At 35.7% G+C, this 17,539-nt stretch overlaps 1 protein-coding gene and 1 non-coding gene across 2 annotated transcripts in view; both read right to left on the bottom strand.

The window, feature by feature from the left end:
- The window catches only part of HTR2C (5-hydroxytryptamine receptor 2C), a 298,497-nt gene that overhangs the window by 246,451 nt on the left and 34,507 nt on the right, over window positions 1-17,539 (bottom strand). The window lies entirely within an intron of this gene.
- On the bottom strand, window positions 12,259-12,387 carry LOC123935723. Its single transcript, XR_006816996.1, has one exon. It is a non-coding gene; the product is annotated as a small nucleolar RNA SNORA35 (small nucleolar RNA).

Genomic DNA, 17,539 nt, shown 5'->3' with positions numbered 1-17,539 from the left:
TTGTTTCTCCTTTTTTTAAAAAAAATCATGTCTTCTAGTTTATATTTTCTTAGAAAATAGGTTCTGTTTTGCAAAATTCATTGTTGAATTTTTTTCCTGATTTATTCATCTATTGAGTAAGATGCAAAAGTTGAGAGTCAATGATCAAATCATTGTTGTGAGCTAAAATTGTTAACAAAAAAAACCAAATGTATTTGTCAGTAGTAACCTGAAAAATCATGAACAATCTAAGAAAATGAATTTGCAATTGTACCTCAACTTAAAAAACAGAAATAATATTAACAGAAAGAATTTAAGGATCTATATGAACACAACTATGAAAATCTATTGATCATCTAAAGGGAGATACAGATGTGTATGTACATATGTGTGTGTAGATGTACATATGTACTACACACATATATATTATTATTATATATTTATATATAAGTATATATGTGTGTGTGTATAAATAAAATTTTGTTACTAGATAATATAGCAGATATCGGTTGTTTTTGTCTTTCCAGTATTTTCTCCTACCTTTTTGTTACCAGTGTCTTTTTTCTTTTGGAGAACTCTTCTTTTTTATTTTTATTTTCATTTTTTTTAAAGTAAGCTCTATGTCCAACGTGGGGCTCAGACTCAAAAGCCCAAGATCAAGAGTCTCATGCTCTACCTACTGAGCCAGCCAGGAACCCCCTTGCAGAAATCTTTCCTCACTCTCTATGGTTCTGCTGTAGCTCCCTTCCAACCAGAGGGGGTGTCGTCTATTGGTACCTTAACCTCTTGGTCACACTAATGATCCTATTAGGCAATTATAGTCATTCACAATTTTTCTAAGGTGGAAATTCTAAGGTGGAAAACATTCACAATTCCTCTGGATGATCATCTGTAAGGAAGGATCTCTAGAGATAACAGCCACATTCCTTGACAAGTGGGGCAGCCTAAGAGAATGAGGATAGCATAGGAACAAAAGCTGACATAAGAAGTGTAGAAACGGGGAAATGACTGGTTCTGACGCTTAAATCCCAGGATGCCAACAACGCCCAAGGCCTGTACAAAACCCTACTGCAAAAATAAATAAAGGAAATAAAGGAAATCTCATTTAAAATGGAGTCAGAAGGCCCTAAAGGGGAGCTTTTAGGCAGTGTCACTTGTTGCAGCCTGCCTAACCAGCAAAAGGAAGGAAAGAGAATTGTCTTCATGAGGGAAGATATTTTCACATAGGAATTTCATCTCCTGCTTTAAGAAAAAGAAGGAAGATCCCTCCCTGCCCCAGCAACAAGGCACTATCCACCGCTTATTTCCAATGAGAAACCGATACAACCTCAAACTCTGATTCTTCTCCAATTCACTTTTGTTTAAAAAAGCCCTCCCGAGAAATGGGAACCCTCTTCCAGTGTTGGTGGGAATGCAAACTGGTGCAGCCACTCTGGAAAGCAGAGAGGTTCCTCAGGAAGTTAAAAATAGAACTACCCTCTGACCCAGCAATTGTACTACTAGGTATTTACTCATAGGATACAAAAACAGTGATAAAAGGGGCACGTGCACCCCAATGTTCATAGCAGCAGTGTCCACAATAGCCAAACTATGGAAAGATCCCAGATGCCCATAAGCAGATGAATGGATAAAGAAGTGAGATATATATCTATATCTATATCTATATATGTATGTATGAATGTATGTATCTATCTATCTATACATACACATAGAGGAAGGGAAAGAAAAATAAAATAAGATGAAATCAGAGAAGGAAGCAAACTATAGGAGACTCTTAACCATAGAGAACAAACTGAGGGCTGCTGGAGGGGGTATGTGTGGAGGGATGGGGTGATTAGGTGATGGGCAGTAAGGAGGGCACTTGACAAAATGAGCACTGGGTGTTATATTGCAACTGATGAATCACTAAATTCTATCCCTGAAACTAATGATACACTATATGTTAACTAAACTGAATTTAAATAATAATTAAAAAATAAAAATAAAAGAGCCCTCCCCAACTTCCTCCAAAAACCTCAAAAAAGCTGACTTTCCTTTTGTCCCTGCACTTGCCTATGGTTTGCTATAGTTTGCCTGTCCTGAATTTCAATTCCTCTGCTATTCCCCAAAAAAATTATTTTGCTGGTTAAATAACTGGCTATTTTATTTTTAAGATTGACATACTCACCATATTTGTTAAGATGGTTGGAATTTTTAAAAATTTCATAAAACTAATATGGTCTGATACCCTACATTATAATACCATACACTTTTCTAGAGAAACTTGGAACCCCAAAAATGTTATCCTTCTGATATAGTAACCCTACACACAACACAAAAACCAATTAAAAACACAAGTAAATCCATAGAACATAAACAAAAGTATACATAAAAGATATGTCCCATTTATTATTCTAAATGGCATCTACCCATATTATGCATAAAATACTAACTTCTATATTCCCACAAGAGTTTCAAAATAAGACATTTGTTCAGGTTTTTAAAAAGTTTTGATATAGATATCACATAGTATTAATAAAAAAACTCAGTCATAACATAACAACTCCCTCTTCACTGCTTTAATTGCATCTTTTTTCATGTAAGGTACAGTAATGAGAACTAAACTATGAAAATGCAGACTTGATATTTGCAAGGATGTATAGAAATTAACACAGTTTATTTTATCACTGCTTGAATGAGGACCACATCCTGATGGAATGGCATAATATCCTTTCTCAGTGATCTTTTGTCATTATCATCTGCTGGGAAATATAGCAGCGATCTTTTCTGATTATCATCTGCTGGGAAATATAGTCATACTTCCCTGCTCTCAAGAACAATTTGAACTTTATTGAGGAAAAAGAAGTAAAATGTTGAAAGTAATTATGGAAGGAAAACTAACTTTTCCCTTGTTGATCTTACATGGATGACAACTTGCATCTAGACTAGTCTGGAATGAAAAGGATTCTTTTTTTATTTCAAAAGCTAACCAATCAGGAAAAAAACCCTTTAGTATAAGAGCTAGTCAGGAAACCATTTCCAGCATTTCACAGAATTAGTCCTTCACCTTTAAATGAGAATATAATGGTCAAGATCTCTGCATCAGAGGGGACTCCAAAAGAGTTCTTAAATACAAGGACTCAGCAAAAGCAGAAAATAGTTTTATGTTAAGAGAAAATAACTGAGTCCATTTGTAAATTTTATATGTCAATGTAGTCAGGTAGCATCTGCTTAAGTGGAAAATCTACTACCAATGAACACTTAATCTTTTGAGTTTAAGGATCAAGAAGAAACGAAAAGCAAAAACAAAACAAAAGATGATATAACTCAAAGGGGTAAGGTTGAATAATCCTGCTTTTGCAAAGGGGTGAGGAGATCACAATCCCCGGACTGGTATCCATTAAGTCTCCAATGACCGTTTGTACGATAGCATTGATTATCAAATTCAAAATGGCATTGAATATCAAATTCAAAATGAGTTTCAATAATTTTTAAAATGTGTGAAATTTGTTATCAAAACTGTAGCAGTTATGCATTTGCTCTCAAGTTTTATTGTGACCTGGCACAGCATGGAAACACTATAATACTCACCTCCTGTGCAGAATGAGATTAGAGCATATGGAGTATCCTAAAATCAAAATGGGGATGAAATTCAACATGCGGTCTTGCAAATCATTGGATGTGCTTAACAAAGTCTTTAATGTTCCTCTTCCTAATGGCCTATCTGGGTACTTCACTCTAGCTAGGAGTCCATGTCATGTAGGAAAGTTCCCTTGACTATTCCTACTCAATAATCATTCCTAATAGTAGGAATGTGTTGCACCTTTACAATCAAAGCAGGTGTAAACTACACATAAGCAGAAATGTAGAGAGCAAAGACATCCAGTCCTACTTTCCATGGTTCAGGGATGCAAGGCCAACAGGCGGTTGAAGATAATACCAGTTCCCTTACTAGCTTGCTGAGATTATTTTCATTAAGAATAGATTATATGTGGAAAATGCCTTACACATATTAGGTATTACATAAATATTTATTGAATAAAGAAATGAATGATAAATTTATATTTTAATTATAATTATATTTACTTTACAATTACTATTATTTTACTCTTATGGTTTGCCACCATCACTTCACATCAGTTTCGAGAGTCATAGAGTTCTATAAAACAATCTTTCCCCTGGCTTGAGCTTAACCTACAATACCCTTCAAATTCAAGGACAGGAAGATTATAAAATATGCTGATCACATATGAATCTTCTTACACCTACTTGTAACTGTAGAAGTAGCATTATACAAGGTTCGATACAAAATTACAATACTCTCAGTCATTATTGTTTTCATGTGTTGCATGTACATTTATCATTGCAATATTATATTCTGTGAACAAGTGGCTTAAACTTTGTGTTGTGTAGAAGAAGAGATTACATGAGAAAAGTCTCTTGCATTTCAAAATCTTTAAATTTGAAAACATTGTTGCTTTGTTCTCCCTTGCAGAGTTTCAATGTAACAGGTTCACTGTCCTGAGGAAGTCCTCAATGCATTGATTACAACCAGCTGGTCAATCTTCTATTCCAGCGAAATCAATCATGGTGACAGTTGCCACTATGGCCTCCTCCCTGTATTTTCCAAGCATGGAGGAGGACAAGTGAGCACCTGCCTCCTAGATTTTAGATTGAAAATATCACTTGAACAAACCAGGATTCTTTACCCTGTAACAGAATACAACCTTCTGAAAAAGGCTGGGAGCCCCCTAATGAACATGTCCATATTCTGATCGTGGTTTTCCTTTAAAAATCAAATTCCTCAAAGAATTTGTAAATGGACTTTACAATTTATAATCTAATCATCAGTAAATGGCATTTAGGACATTTATTTCACATTGTTTTATCATATTAACAGAATTCAGCAAAAATGTGATCAAAATATTTATAGAACTACTTTTGTAACAAGAGCGGTAATTTATGGTTCTTTTCATAATAAAAGTAATGCACCAAATAAATATCCACTTTTGGAGCTGCTCAAGCAAAAGAAAAACCAGAAATATTAAAGACTGGTAAATGTATTCATTCTTCCCTTAGAATATTATTGAAACACCTGATATATTACATAATGTAATAAGATAGTATTACATAATGGTCACAAACATATTATAAATGACCACTTTTAAAGTAGGAGGATTTCATTTACAACATATTTGATATGTATGTTTACTAACCTAAAGGCCCTGAGAATATAACATATCATGCTTCCACATTTCAAAAACAGACAGCAACACATGCTGCTAAATCCCTATTTTAAAGTATTAAAACTGGCAGACTTTGACCTAGATTATGAATTTCTATACTGTTTTGAACTCAGGCTTCTCTGTTGCCCCCTGTCAACTTGTTTTCAATAAATGATTCAGGGAATGAATGAGTTCACATTAGCTCACCTGGGAAAGCATTCCTTGTTTCTGAAATTCTATGAATAGGTTTGTTTAGGAAAATCAGTGAAACAGTCCATTTAATCAGTCATTTCTTTCTACATTAAAAGACAAAGTAATCTATAACTTTGTTACAGAGCCCAGTAAGTTGTCCTGAAACACCATAGGATCATAAGATCTTACTATTCTTTCTGTCCTAGAAAATGTCCATATCTCGGGAGCCTGGGTGGCTCAGTGGTTTAGGCCGCTGCCTTCGGCTCAGGTCATGATCTCAGGGTCCTGGGATCGAGTCCCGCATCGGGCTCTCTGCTCGGCAGGGAGCCTGCTTCCCTCTCACTCTCTCTGCCTGCCTCTCTGCCTACTTGTATCTCTCTCTGTCAAATAAATAAATAAAATCTTAAAAAAAAAAAAAAAAAGAAAATGTCCATATCTCATCAGGAAGAAAGGGAATACCCACCATACCACTGGCTTTAGTTCAGCCTCCTTTTTGTTCTTACATACACTACCCCTTAGCCAGTCCTGGCTTCGTTCAACTGTGAAAAATGAAGTCTCTCCTCTGCCTTTTTAAAAACAAGTTTGCTTTGCTCTAAGTCTGGCTTTTTGTGTTTCCTAGGGCTGGTTACCCACCCCCCCCACCCCCGGGATATCAATGTGAGCTAGCATTTTCATTTTCCTTCTCCTGTCTTATGCTTGTAAGACATCTTGTAAAGTGTCGTCAATCTCTCGAAGTTTTGGGATAAGGCCTAGAATTTGGATCATGCTCTTATTTTGCCAGAACAATGATTAAACACACACACACACACGCACACACCCCACACACAAAAAATGAGGTAGAGGTTTGAATTGTGTTTGCTTCTACATCCTGAGATAATTAAACCCATTTCCCAATGAAATAATCTACTTTCAAATTTAGCCTTATTTTAAACATATGCTTAGGGATACCTGCAAGTTAATATTTCAGCACATTGTTGATTGATTCCATATCATTCCATATGATTTTCATGTTTCCTTGTCCTATTCCCCCTTTTAGTTAGAAGCTTTGATGGTTTAAGTGCATTATCAATTGAGGGGGTAGAAGGGTGTAATATGGCTGATAGAATAAAACAGATTGATTTGAAATTCACATGCAGTATATTTGAAAAGATAGATTTTCAATGATTTACTTGCAACTCTATTTTCAGCTCTTTTCAGTTAGTATTCAGCTGTTCATATCTCTAATTTAATACTTTATACAGTTGCCTCAGTACATTTACAGATTTAAATGTACAGCAGTATGTAATTCTGAAAAAAATACACTCTATAGGTTTAAAAATTTTAATGGGACTATGTGCAAAGTTAGTAGAATTATCTTAGCACATGGAATTCACTTTTTTCCTTATTAGTGAAAGGTACTAAGAATACTTTTCTGGAAAGGACCTCTGTTTGCCTTCTCATGCCTAATCACACGAAAAGTAAGGGCAAACCCCTTGTGGCAACATTGACAATCACTCTGATTGTAAAAGTGTGATATGGGGACGATAAGTACCCTTGGGTTCTAAATTTCAACAATTTGGTTTCCTTGCATCATTCACTTCCAAGAAAATCTACTGTAGCTCAATTTTTTCCATCACTCCTACTTTTCATTCAACACTTCTTTACAAAATCCTGACTTTTCTCCATCTCATCCCCAACCGCTATGACCATGACCACCACTATCAATACTGAAAGCAAACATCAGTCAGGTGGACTTGCAGTTGGATTTAAATAAATCTTGGCACTTCTACTAAAAAAAAATTCTGTGTTTTATGATGTGACAAACGTAAATAAACTAGATGTCAATTTAAACATGACTTATATTTGATCTTGTGTTTTGTATCTACTGTATTAAGAAGGCCCAGACTTCTTTATTGACAAACATAATTACTTTTAAGCATCCTATAATTTTAAAGTACAAAATAAATATTAGACCAGCAAAATCAGTTTTCTTTTGCTCCTCAGATTCCTCTTTCAGATTCCATCCATCTCCAGCTTCTCCAGTTAATGGAGTGTAGTGTCGGTGTGCATTATCAAATGTGATGTATAATCCATTCTGATGGTTTAGGGCTACTTTCCCCACTCCCTGCAATAGGAAAACCTGCCAAGGGATGTGGGCCTGCAGCCTTGAACCAGCTGGATTCACAAAATAACTCAGTTTCTTTGAGTTGGTAGAGTTCCTTGTTCAGTTACTACAACTTCACTCCGGAAAAAGCATGATCTCTCCTGTTAGGTCATTCACAATGGGGAACAAGAGCAAGCTTCCTGAGATCAGAATGATAGAGAGCTAGGAAAACAGACCTTGGTTGTGAAAAGGGATGAAGGAGACCAGGGCTCAGTAGCCCTGTTTCCCAGCTGAATGGGCTGTAGCCTCCCTTACCTGAAGCATAAATGGTGTTTTTAATGCTCAGAAAATATGCCCTAGCAGCTTCTTCTCCCGGGTGGGCCTCCTCCTGCATTCTGGGGTTATGTCATTATCACAGAATACAAACATGGTTCTAAGCCAATGAGGAAATAAAGGACACTTGCTAGGAAAAGTTTCCAGGCAATTTAACATAACAAATATTTGCTGGGTGGGGTTGACTTAACCTGCAGGCAATGTGGTTTTTTGACAAAGAAGTGAATGATCCATAACTGACTAGAACTAAGTCGCTGGAAAAATGGGTGATGGAAGTGCTTGCCACAGAATTTAAAGCAGGGAGGGAATTTTAGAGATCATTTGCATAGTCCTTAGTGGAGTGCCTTGCCCAGAGCAGTCTCTCAGTAAATAAAACTGCTGAATGAATCCAGTTTATTCCCTCTTAACAGATGAAGGAACTAAAGCCAAAGGGAAGAAATAATTTCCTCAACAACATAAAGTTGGTCAGTGGCAGCGCCAGGGTGAGAGACCAGTATTTCTAAATCCTTATTGATTATTTTTTCTACTATACCCTTTGTATTCATTCAGTCATTTCCACTGTTGACTGATCAACCGTGAGCTTTTATTTTCACCATCCCCAGAACTCTGTCCACGTGACCTCATGTTTGCAAGGACCTGGAGTAGAACAATTCCTTAAATCAGACTTAACTACTCTATGTGTCGCTTCTCTGAATTCCCATGGTGCTTCCCGCTTGTGTCACAAATTTAGAATTTAAGTTCAAAGATGTGTGGGTTATTTTACAATGGTTTCACATGTATCTCTTTGGTCATTAATAAGTTTGCATGCTCCTCTGCATAAGGGACGTTTGCTTATAGCTCTTTTATGTGTCAGCATGTAACTTCTTCGGTTTATGTGGGTGCATGACAGTAAGAATAAGCATCTAACTTAATATCGCAACTGGCATACTTCTGAGACTCAAAGAAAGTATTATTGATATTTATTCAGTAAGTGTAAACTGTGACTCCCCGGAGCAGATGGGAATGTATGGTCACCCTAACAAGAGTTGACTGGATCAACATGTATTCAATTAATTAGAGTCATCGCATTGGTGATTGCACAGAGTCCAACCACGGGATACTGCCTACAATTTACTCAATAGCATGGACTGAAATTATTTCCAAAATAGTAATCATGGAAAACGTATGACATGTTGTAGAATTCTATTTACTGAATACGTGTATGTATGTGTCATTTATTTAATTAAAAGTTATTACGAATATGTCCACAAAATATTTGTTGCCTTCATTTTTAAGTTGTAAGGCTAAAGTTGAATGCAAAACTTTTCTGGGTGGGGGGGTCTCGCTTTAATCATTCCAATATTGAAAATGTGACTCAGAGTGAAAATAAAATGGCATAGTTTCTGATTCTTTCCTGGAGGTAAAATATGAAATCCAATGGCTTTCTAGATAGATGGACTGTTATAAGGAGCTATGGACAAAAAGGCCCAAATTGGAAGTTTAAAAATAGGTTTAAATTTAAATACTCTATTCAGAAAGCAGCAAGACATATAATTTTTAATTTCCTTTAGTATAGATCATGGAGATATTAGTAAAGAAAACAAGGAAAATCCATGATAAACTCCTATACAACTAATGACTAACATCTTCTAGCATTTACCCACCATCATATTATATATTAACTTATTGAAATAAAGCTTCAGACTGATGTGTCAAGAAATAATCAAATAAGTTTTTGATACAATTTTCACCATACACACACACACACACACACACACACACACACACATACATACATTTTGCTCAGCTATCTAACAAAGGCCAAACATCCTGGGAAAAACAGCCTATAGTTTCAATTTGTTAATATTGCTAAATTAGAGGTTTAATGATAAGAATTTCCTGCAGCAGAATGAATTTTAAGCACTAGAACAATGGCAGTTACACCATCTGCTCCAGATAGAAATCTGCTGTCTTGACAGTAACAAAGGACAAATAGGCAACAGAGATAAACCAAGCTGGCAAGAGGCTAAATGCAACAAGGGAAGAAGTATTTCTTAGATAAATTGCTTTTTTCGCTGAATACCACATTCTGTGCTGAACAACCCTTCATTCAGCTATAAGCAGATGTTTATCAAAGATAATTCATAGTCTTTATTACTGAGATTGTTTTATATTATAAGAGAATCTAAACAGTCATACTTTTCCATCTTCAAAGTTCTAAATGAAATTAAAGCACACACGCAGAAAAAAGAAAAGCAAAAATAATTACATGGGAAAACAAAATAGCATGTTGCCCTTAGGAAAAATGCTGAGAACAGACATTGTGTTGACAGATTCTCACCTACCCACATCGGCCTCCAAGACAAGCCCCTAGTCTGTATTATTTTAAGAAATTAAGTTTTAAAAATCTATTTAAAAGACTGTCTTCCCACATCTTGTTATCAGTATGATATGTGTGTTTATGGCTGGAGAGGGGTAGGGGAATATTCAACTGGCACTTACTCTGCATTAAAATAATAAGGGAGAAATAATAAAACTCTGTATTATTATAGTGCATTTGTTCACAAGGGTAGTAGTTCTTCTGAACACTCTCTTGCCATATTTCTAAGGAAGAAAGTATTCATTTTCATTTAAAAAAGAGACCAATGTCTGGAACTTCAAGACAAGGAAGTTTAACTAAGGTACGCGGTCCATCTTCTACTTTCATTTCCTATCACCCACATACTTGATGTTCACTTTTCTTTTATCCTTGGTTCAATAGTGTCAATTGAGGACAGTTGAAACAATAATAAGTAAAAAATATATACTGCATAAAAAGTCTTTCTAGTGTATCCTTGCCAATCATCAGGAAAAAAATGTGTCATTTTTTAAAAACTTGGTTTCAAATGCCAGTCAACAAGGCTTTATTTGTTTAGTTTAATGTGTATTTTTCACTGATATATTTCATCCCAGTTGTATGAAAATAGTAATATAATGAGCTGCAAGTTATGTACATTTTTTTACAGTGTCGGCCTAATTATTAGAACATAGCTCTGAGCCCAATGTCCTTTCTGACAGAGGGCCCTAAAGACATTTCCTAGGAAGGCAAGTTTACCATCTATAAAGTCAACATGAAAAAATGTGAAGTCTTCCTCCAAAATAATTATTATCAGTTAAATAATTTATCATAAGTTTATTTCTTACAAACTGATCTTTTCTGGATTTTATTTTATTTTTGTGTTATTTTTTAAAATAGGCTCCATGTTCAATGTGGGGCTTGAACCCACAACTCTGATGAGATCAAGAGTTGCATGTTGTACTGCCTAAGCCAGCAGGAGCCCTTTTTTCCTGGATTTTAAATGAATTTTCAGTCTCTATATTTTTTTACCACGTAAAACAGTGCCACATTTTATATGGTTCTAAAACCATATAAATGGTTTTCAGTTTTCTAGAGCTTTCTTTGAGTTCTGGTGATAAGAATTAATGACTGATTTCACAGGTAAGTTACATGAGTTTATCCATCAGTAATTATTTATTGAACTTCAAGTTTTTGTAGGGCACTGGGCTAGGTGCTTCTGTAAGTACTAAGACATATGAGAAGAAAGTCTTTGCTTTTAAAGTATTTACAACTTAGCTAATAAGATAACATTAAGGAATACAAAAAATGGGAAACTCTTCATTACCAAACTGTGGTAGAGGGAGAGATTTGTGAGGACTTGAGTATTTAAAGGTATTAATGAAGAAAAGAAGGGACCAGGAATGGATCTTGAATATAGATCTAAATTATAAGAAATAATGAAAAGGAATTCTATCCACACTATTTTAAACAGACTGTTATATACAGGGAATGAGGAGGTTGGGAAGGCTAGTTTGTTAGGAAGCTAGTAGAAATGCAGAGAAATAAAATACACTGGAGCCAATATCTGCAAGATAATTATAATCTCACTTTAATCCCATCAAAGGGAAAAAATACCTTATCTCTCCTGTCCTACTAAATACTTAAAGAGCGATTTGCCAGGGTACTAAAATGAATTTATTTTGTAATATAATCACCGTGGCAATCTTAGATCATTCCAGTAGTTTCAACCTTATTTTAAGGACTAGGAAACTGAGTCCAAGAGGGTTTAATGTAAATTGCTAAGAGTTGGGGCGCCTGGGTGGCTCGGTGGTTTAAGCCGCTGCCTTCGGCCCAGGTCATGATCTCAGGGTCCTGGGATCGAGTCCCACATCGGGCTCTCTGCTCAGCAGGGAGCCTGCTTCCCTCTCACTCTCTCTGACTACCTCTCTGCCTACTTATGATCTCACTCTGTCAAATAAATTAAAAAAAAAATTGCTAAGAGTTACCCAGCTGGTAATATGGTGATGATAATGTAATAACAATAACATTTTTTACTTCCTACTATTAACTTAGTATGGACATAGATTTGTTTAGTAGTAGCAAGTACTGAGCTGCTAGATTTGTCTCTCCACTCCCTCACTTTTCTTAGGCAGGGTCGCAGGACCCAGTAAATATGTACCCCCCAGTATGCAGGAGTAGCCCACAGGATGACTCTCCCAGCTTTCTGGAGGGATTTGCTTTTGCACTGCTCGATGCCCAGTTGGTCAAGGAGAAGACCAATGGGTCACTTGCCAGTGCTGTAGCCAGTAGAGCCAGGGTTGGAAGCCTGTGCTCTGTTCAGAGGAATCAGCTTAGAAGAGGGGGTGGATATGAGACCTAAATCATCTCAGAATCCATTCTTCATTCCCTCAGTATGGCTACTACATACATGGGTTAGCTTTTAAGGGAAGAAAATGTGAGTTTAGAATCAGGCAGATCTGGGTTCAGAATCCCAACTCTGTCACTCACAAGCTGTGAAACCTTAGAAACTCACTTAAGCCCCCTTGGCCTGTGTTTCCTTCTTTGTTAAATGGGATCAATAATAACTTGTTTATTGACAGCTGCCTGTTGTGAGAATTAGAAGGAATAACTTACAGAGTTCAGTCTAGTCCCTGACATTAGTAGATGTTCAGTAAGTAACAGCTATTGTTAAAAACAAACATCTCCCACTTTGCCAGTGACAATTCTCTTTTTCAAATTACTATTTGTGAGGAAGTTGGTTACAAATTTGTGGAATTTTTTAAGCTAATAATTCTACACTTTTTTCTACTTGTCTTATAATTTCCCTTTACAAAAGCCAACTTTTTTTGTACCTAACTATTTATATTGGCTTACATGTTGAATATGACTATTTAAAATAGCTTAAACTTGGGCACCTGGGTGGCTCAGTTGTTAAACGTCTGCCCCTTTGGCTCAGGTCTTGATCTCAGGGTCTTGGGATTGAACTCCAAACCCTGCACTGGGCTCCCCACTTGGTGGGGAGTTAGCCTTTGTTTCTTCTCCCTCCTTCACTCCCCTTACTTGTATTCCCTCTTTGGCTCTCTCTCTCTCTCTCTGTGTCAAATAAATATATAAATAAATAAATCTTAAAAATATAAATAAAATTGCTTAAACTTTCCTGACAAGAATTTGTAGATCATTATCCTTGAATTATGTGATGAAGACATATCTTTCTTATGTGTCTAGAAGAAACTCATATTTTCCCAAATGTACAAAGCAGAAAACTATTCACTTGATATGTCTCCCATTTTTTCTTGGTTATGGCTAAAAATCTGTACGTTGAACAGCCACTGTCAAATAATCATTACTTCTTTCTTTTTGTTTGGCTTCATAAAGTCACTGATAAAAGACTATGAACCATGAACTTTTCTAAATGTATAGTGTTCTTCTCAAAACAAGTCTTTCTCTATAGCTCTGTTAGTTTTGCCCCAGCCTGGAATGCTGCCTTACCAAAGGATGCCCACTTGGGTGCTCAGTCACCCTGGAATTCTAAGAATAGTCTGGCTTCAAGTGCATAGAATGGAATTAATTATAACCCTTGGTATGTGAATCACCACTATCATCTCACCAGACATGGCTACATTGATATAATTAACTAATTAATCAATTAAAAAAAACACATCTTACATGCACTGTGAATATTCAGCTTTAGAAGACAATGCCAGCTTCTTTTCCCAAGTAGTTGTACAAATGTATACTTCCATCCGTATTGCATAAAAGATCTAGGTGATTCACATTCTTTCGAATGCTTGGCTCTTTCAAACTTTTTAAATTTTTACTGACACAATGAATAAAATATTCCATTTCTTTCTTGCCTGACCTCCCTAGATGAGGAAGTTCCATACTAAAGTTGGGGTTTAACACTTATCCTAGATACTTGAAACAGAATGAAATCAAATACCAGAATTTTCTCAGCATAATGAAAACTACAGGTGGTATTCTAGACCCTCCTTGGCTAAAGGTTTTAAAAAATGAGGAGGAAAAAACAATTCAAAAGAATAGTACTCCATTTAAGAGTAGGAGAAAAGTGCACTCCAAAATTTAAAGTGCATATATAGGTTTATCTGTGATGTATAAAAGAACATATTTTCTTGCCTAAAATTCTAGAATAATGGCAAATTGAGGGGAAAACATGAGTTAGCCCTTGTTTCTGCTTTTCCAGCAAAGGAAACCTATTTCTAAAGTGTTGGTTAATCAGTTAAAATATAGACACTCTCTTGAATGTGCAGACAGACTACTTGGTAGACATGAATACAAAAAAGGGAAAAATACCATGTGACAAACTGGTTATTAATTATGGGTTTTAATAGTTTACATTGCCTGTGGGAGACCATCCATTTATGAAGTTGTCCATTTAATTCATCATTCAGAAAAACACATGTTCAGTATTCCACAGTTTTGAAAAGCAATTGTTTCTCAGAATGATTGTTTTATGTGTAATTATGATTACAACAGCCTTAATCCTAAATTATAATATCACTTTCAATTTGCATACTCATCAAAATGTAATGTGGTAGTAGAAACAAGTCACCTACAAGAAATTTAGTCAAGATTTTTACTTTATTAATGACTGTCATTCTATCCCTATCCTCGGTGATGTGCCACCATTCTAATTATGCTTAACCATGTCCCATTAAGATTATGTACTTGCCTAACATGCATTGCAACCATATCATTCAATGCCTTTTGGTTTCACGGATGACTGAAATTTGAGAGGAGCATGTCTAACAAAAGTCCTTTAATTTAAAGACATAAACATCAGAAGACCTTCTTAGGCACAAGATAGATACCATTTAAATACTGCTACTAAAGAGAGGGCAAACTCACACTACTTAAATATCTTATCAATTTTTAGATATACCAAGCATTAGGGAAACATTTCTGCTGAAAAGTTAACTACTGGCCGTATAAAATCTTGATGTGATAAGTCATGATGAATTGATGCAGACCAGTGGACTGAAATTGTTTTCAGAATCCAACAGGAGTTCAAATATTTATCTTCATTTTTCAATGTTGAGGGTAAGCACTCCTGAAGAAGCAGATCTATAAGTTCTACTTTCGGATTGACACTATGATCTAATGCTAAGGTATTTAATCCATGGTCATTATAGACTTTTCTCAAGATAACTATATATTTGACAGAAAACCAAAATGTCTCTCTTTTGCTTGCTTTCACTATATCCTTCTCAAAAAATTAATGGTGACTACACTTGTGGTGAGCACTGAGTAACATACAGAATTGCTGAATCATTATGTTATACACCTAAAACCAGTGTAATGCTGTATGTTAATTATACTTCAATTTTTTTAAAAAGTAACAAAAAATGAAGTAAGAAAAAGATTAGTTTATCACCCAGCAAGTATTTGTGGAGTGCCTAGAATGTCAAAGGGACTTATGTGGATGCCTAGATGGGGTCTGAAAAGACAAATAATGAGATGGAAGACATAATGAAGACAGCTCTGTATACAGTTCAGTCCAATTTATAAGATCACCTCCTGAAGGCTTTCCCTCTGAAATGCAGGGTTCATTTATTTCTCTCCTCTTTGTACCTGTATAAACCTTGTTGATCTTCGTAACACTCTTTTTTGTTGTTGTTTTATGGTACTTAATCTCATCTCACCAAGCAGATGATGAGCAAGCTGAGAGGTCAGAGATCTTGGTCAATAGTTATCTGCAATTCCCCAAATTCCTGGCATAGTACTGATCCCATATTAGTTCTCCATAATTATTTTGGTGACTTAATGTAATATTCAAAGTGATTTTATCCAGATACTTTAGTCCACTCACTCTTTATTATAATCTCCAAAGACACAAAGAGAGGGAGAAAAGATGCAGTTCAGTGTATCACCATCAGCTACAGGTTCTAGACTATTCTATTAGTAAAATGTTTACAACAAATTGTGTGAAGACTTCCAAATAATTGAGAGTAATAAACAACATCCTTTTTCTGTGACAGGGGTATTTTGATATGTTAACTGTAGTGTTTTGCTTTTTAAAAACTAGGTTACATTATTTTTCATTCAAATGAAAGCTTAATGCACCACCTATTAATATGAAGAGTCAAACATAATGATCTTGGATTTATGTAATTTTCCTAAAAAATAAACTGAGAACTTTATGTTCTCTGGGGCATGATATCATAAAGCATAATGAAGGCAGAGCTGCTGGAGCTGTATTCTGCCAACTCCTACTATCCAAATTGCCACTGACCTTCCCCTGAAAGCTTTAGAGAGCCTCACCATCCTTTAGTCTTCCTCTAATTCAGTAACTATCTGTTATATCTCACAGCTATAACTCTGCCATAGGGAATCTCAATCAGTCAATTGGGGGAAATAAACAAATATTTTTAAATGACAGAAGTCAATGTTGGATAGCGATAACACTAAAGAAAGTTATCTGGGAGCAAGTCATGGATTATAATGTAGGATACATAGAAACTTGAAACAAATTATATTTATTCCTTCTATTTCATTTGCTTTGGTGCCTCCCTTGGGAATCTAACATAGTAATCAATTCCCTAAGCTTATGAATATTAAGAAGTGATGAACTTAATTCAACTTTTTCTAAAAGGTTGTCTTGATAGAAGATGGGACATTAAATAGATGATCAGATCTTTAAAATTGTGACTTAGACAAACTTTTATCATATCAGAGTCCCAAGCACTGGAGAACTACCTAAGCGTGACATGCCTCTGTAGCCACCTGGTGGTAGGGGGTGCTTGTTACAGATGTAATAACTGGAAAGCATGATACCAAAGCATCTCAACTGAGACAAAGATGAGAGATCCAGCCCATGTATTTGAGTATTAACAGGTATTTCTCTTTGGAAGAACTGCTATAAATATTATCAAAACCCCTTAATCAGCATTTTCCTCTTTAGTCTTCTCCATGTTGATCTCACCTTAGCCCTTTACCGAGTATAACCCAATAAGGTCACAGATCCCATCAGCTCCACCTCATTCAATGCTCATTGCTTTCCAAGCTTTTTGTGAAGCCCCTCCCCCTCAATACACATTCTCGAAGTGCCCTTCTTCCTGCCCTCTCTACATTCTGAATTCAACTGTCTTCAGTGTTGAGATCACAGGCCACTTCTTATACTCCATTACCACCCAAACTAATCATAATCTTTACCCTTCATTTGTTTGTCCTCCTTGGCCTTATCTCTTTCTTTCCCTGAGCTATCTTTTCGATGATAAGTTCTTAGGTAAACATTTTTTCCCCCATAGAATCACTTTCTAGAAATGAACTTTCTAGCTTGGCTTTTCTTTAATAATTTAGAGAAGACACTGAAATAGCAGTTTTCTTTAGAATACTAGAGTTATTTGGTCATCTTTTCCCCTTTTAGAATCAGAGGTTACTGTCAGCCAATAACATCAAGATCTGTTTGAAAGAAAATCAGGTTTTCTGAAATCT

This window comes from Meles meles, chromosome X (assembly GCF_922984935.1).
Source record: "Meles meles chromosome X, mMelMel3.1 paternal haplotype, whole genome shotgun sequence".
Taxonomy (NCBI): Eukaryota; Metazoa; Chordata; class Mammalia; order Carnivora; family Mustelidae; genus Meles; species Meles meles.
The sequence above is the reverse complement of the archived record's forward strand: the minus strand, read 5'-3'. Positions and strand labels throughout refer to the sequence as shown.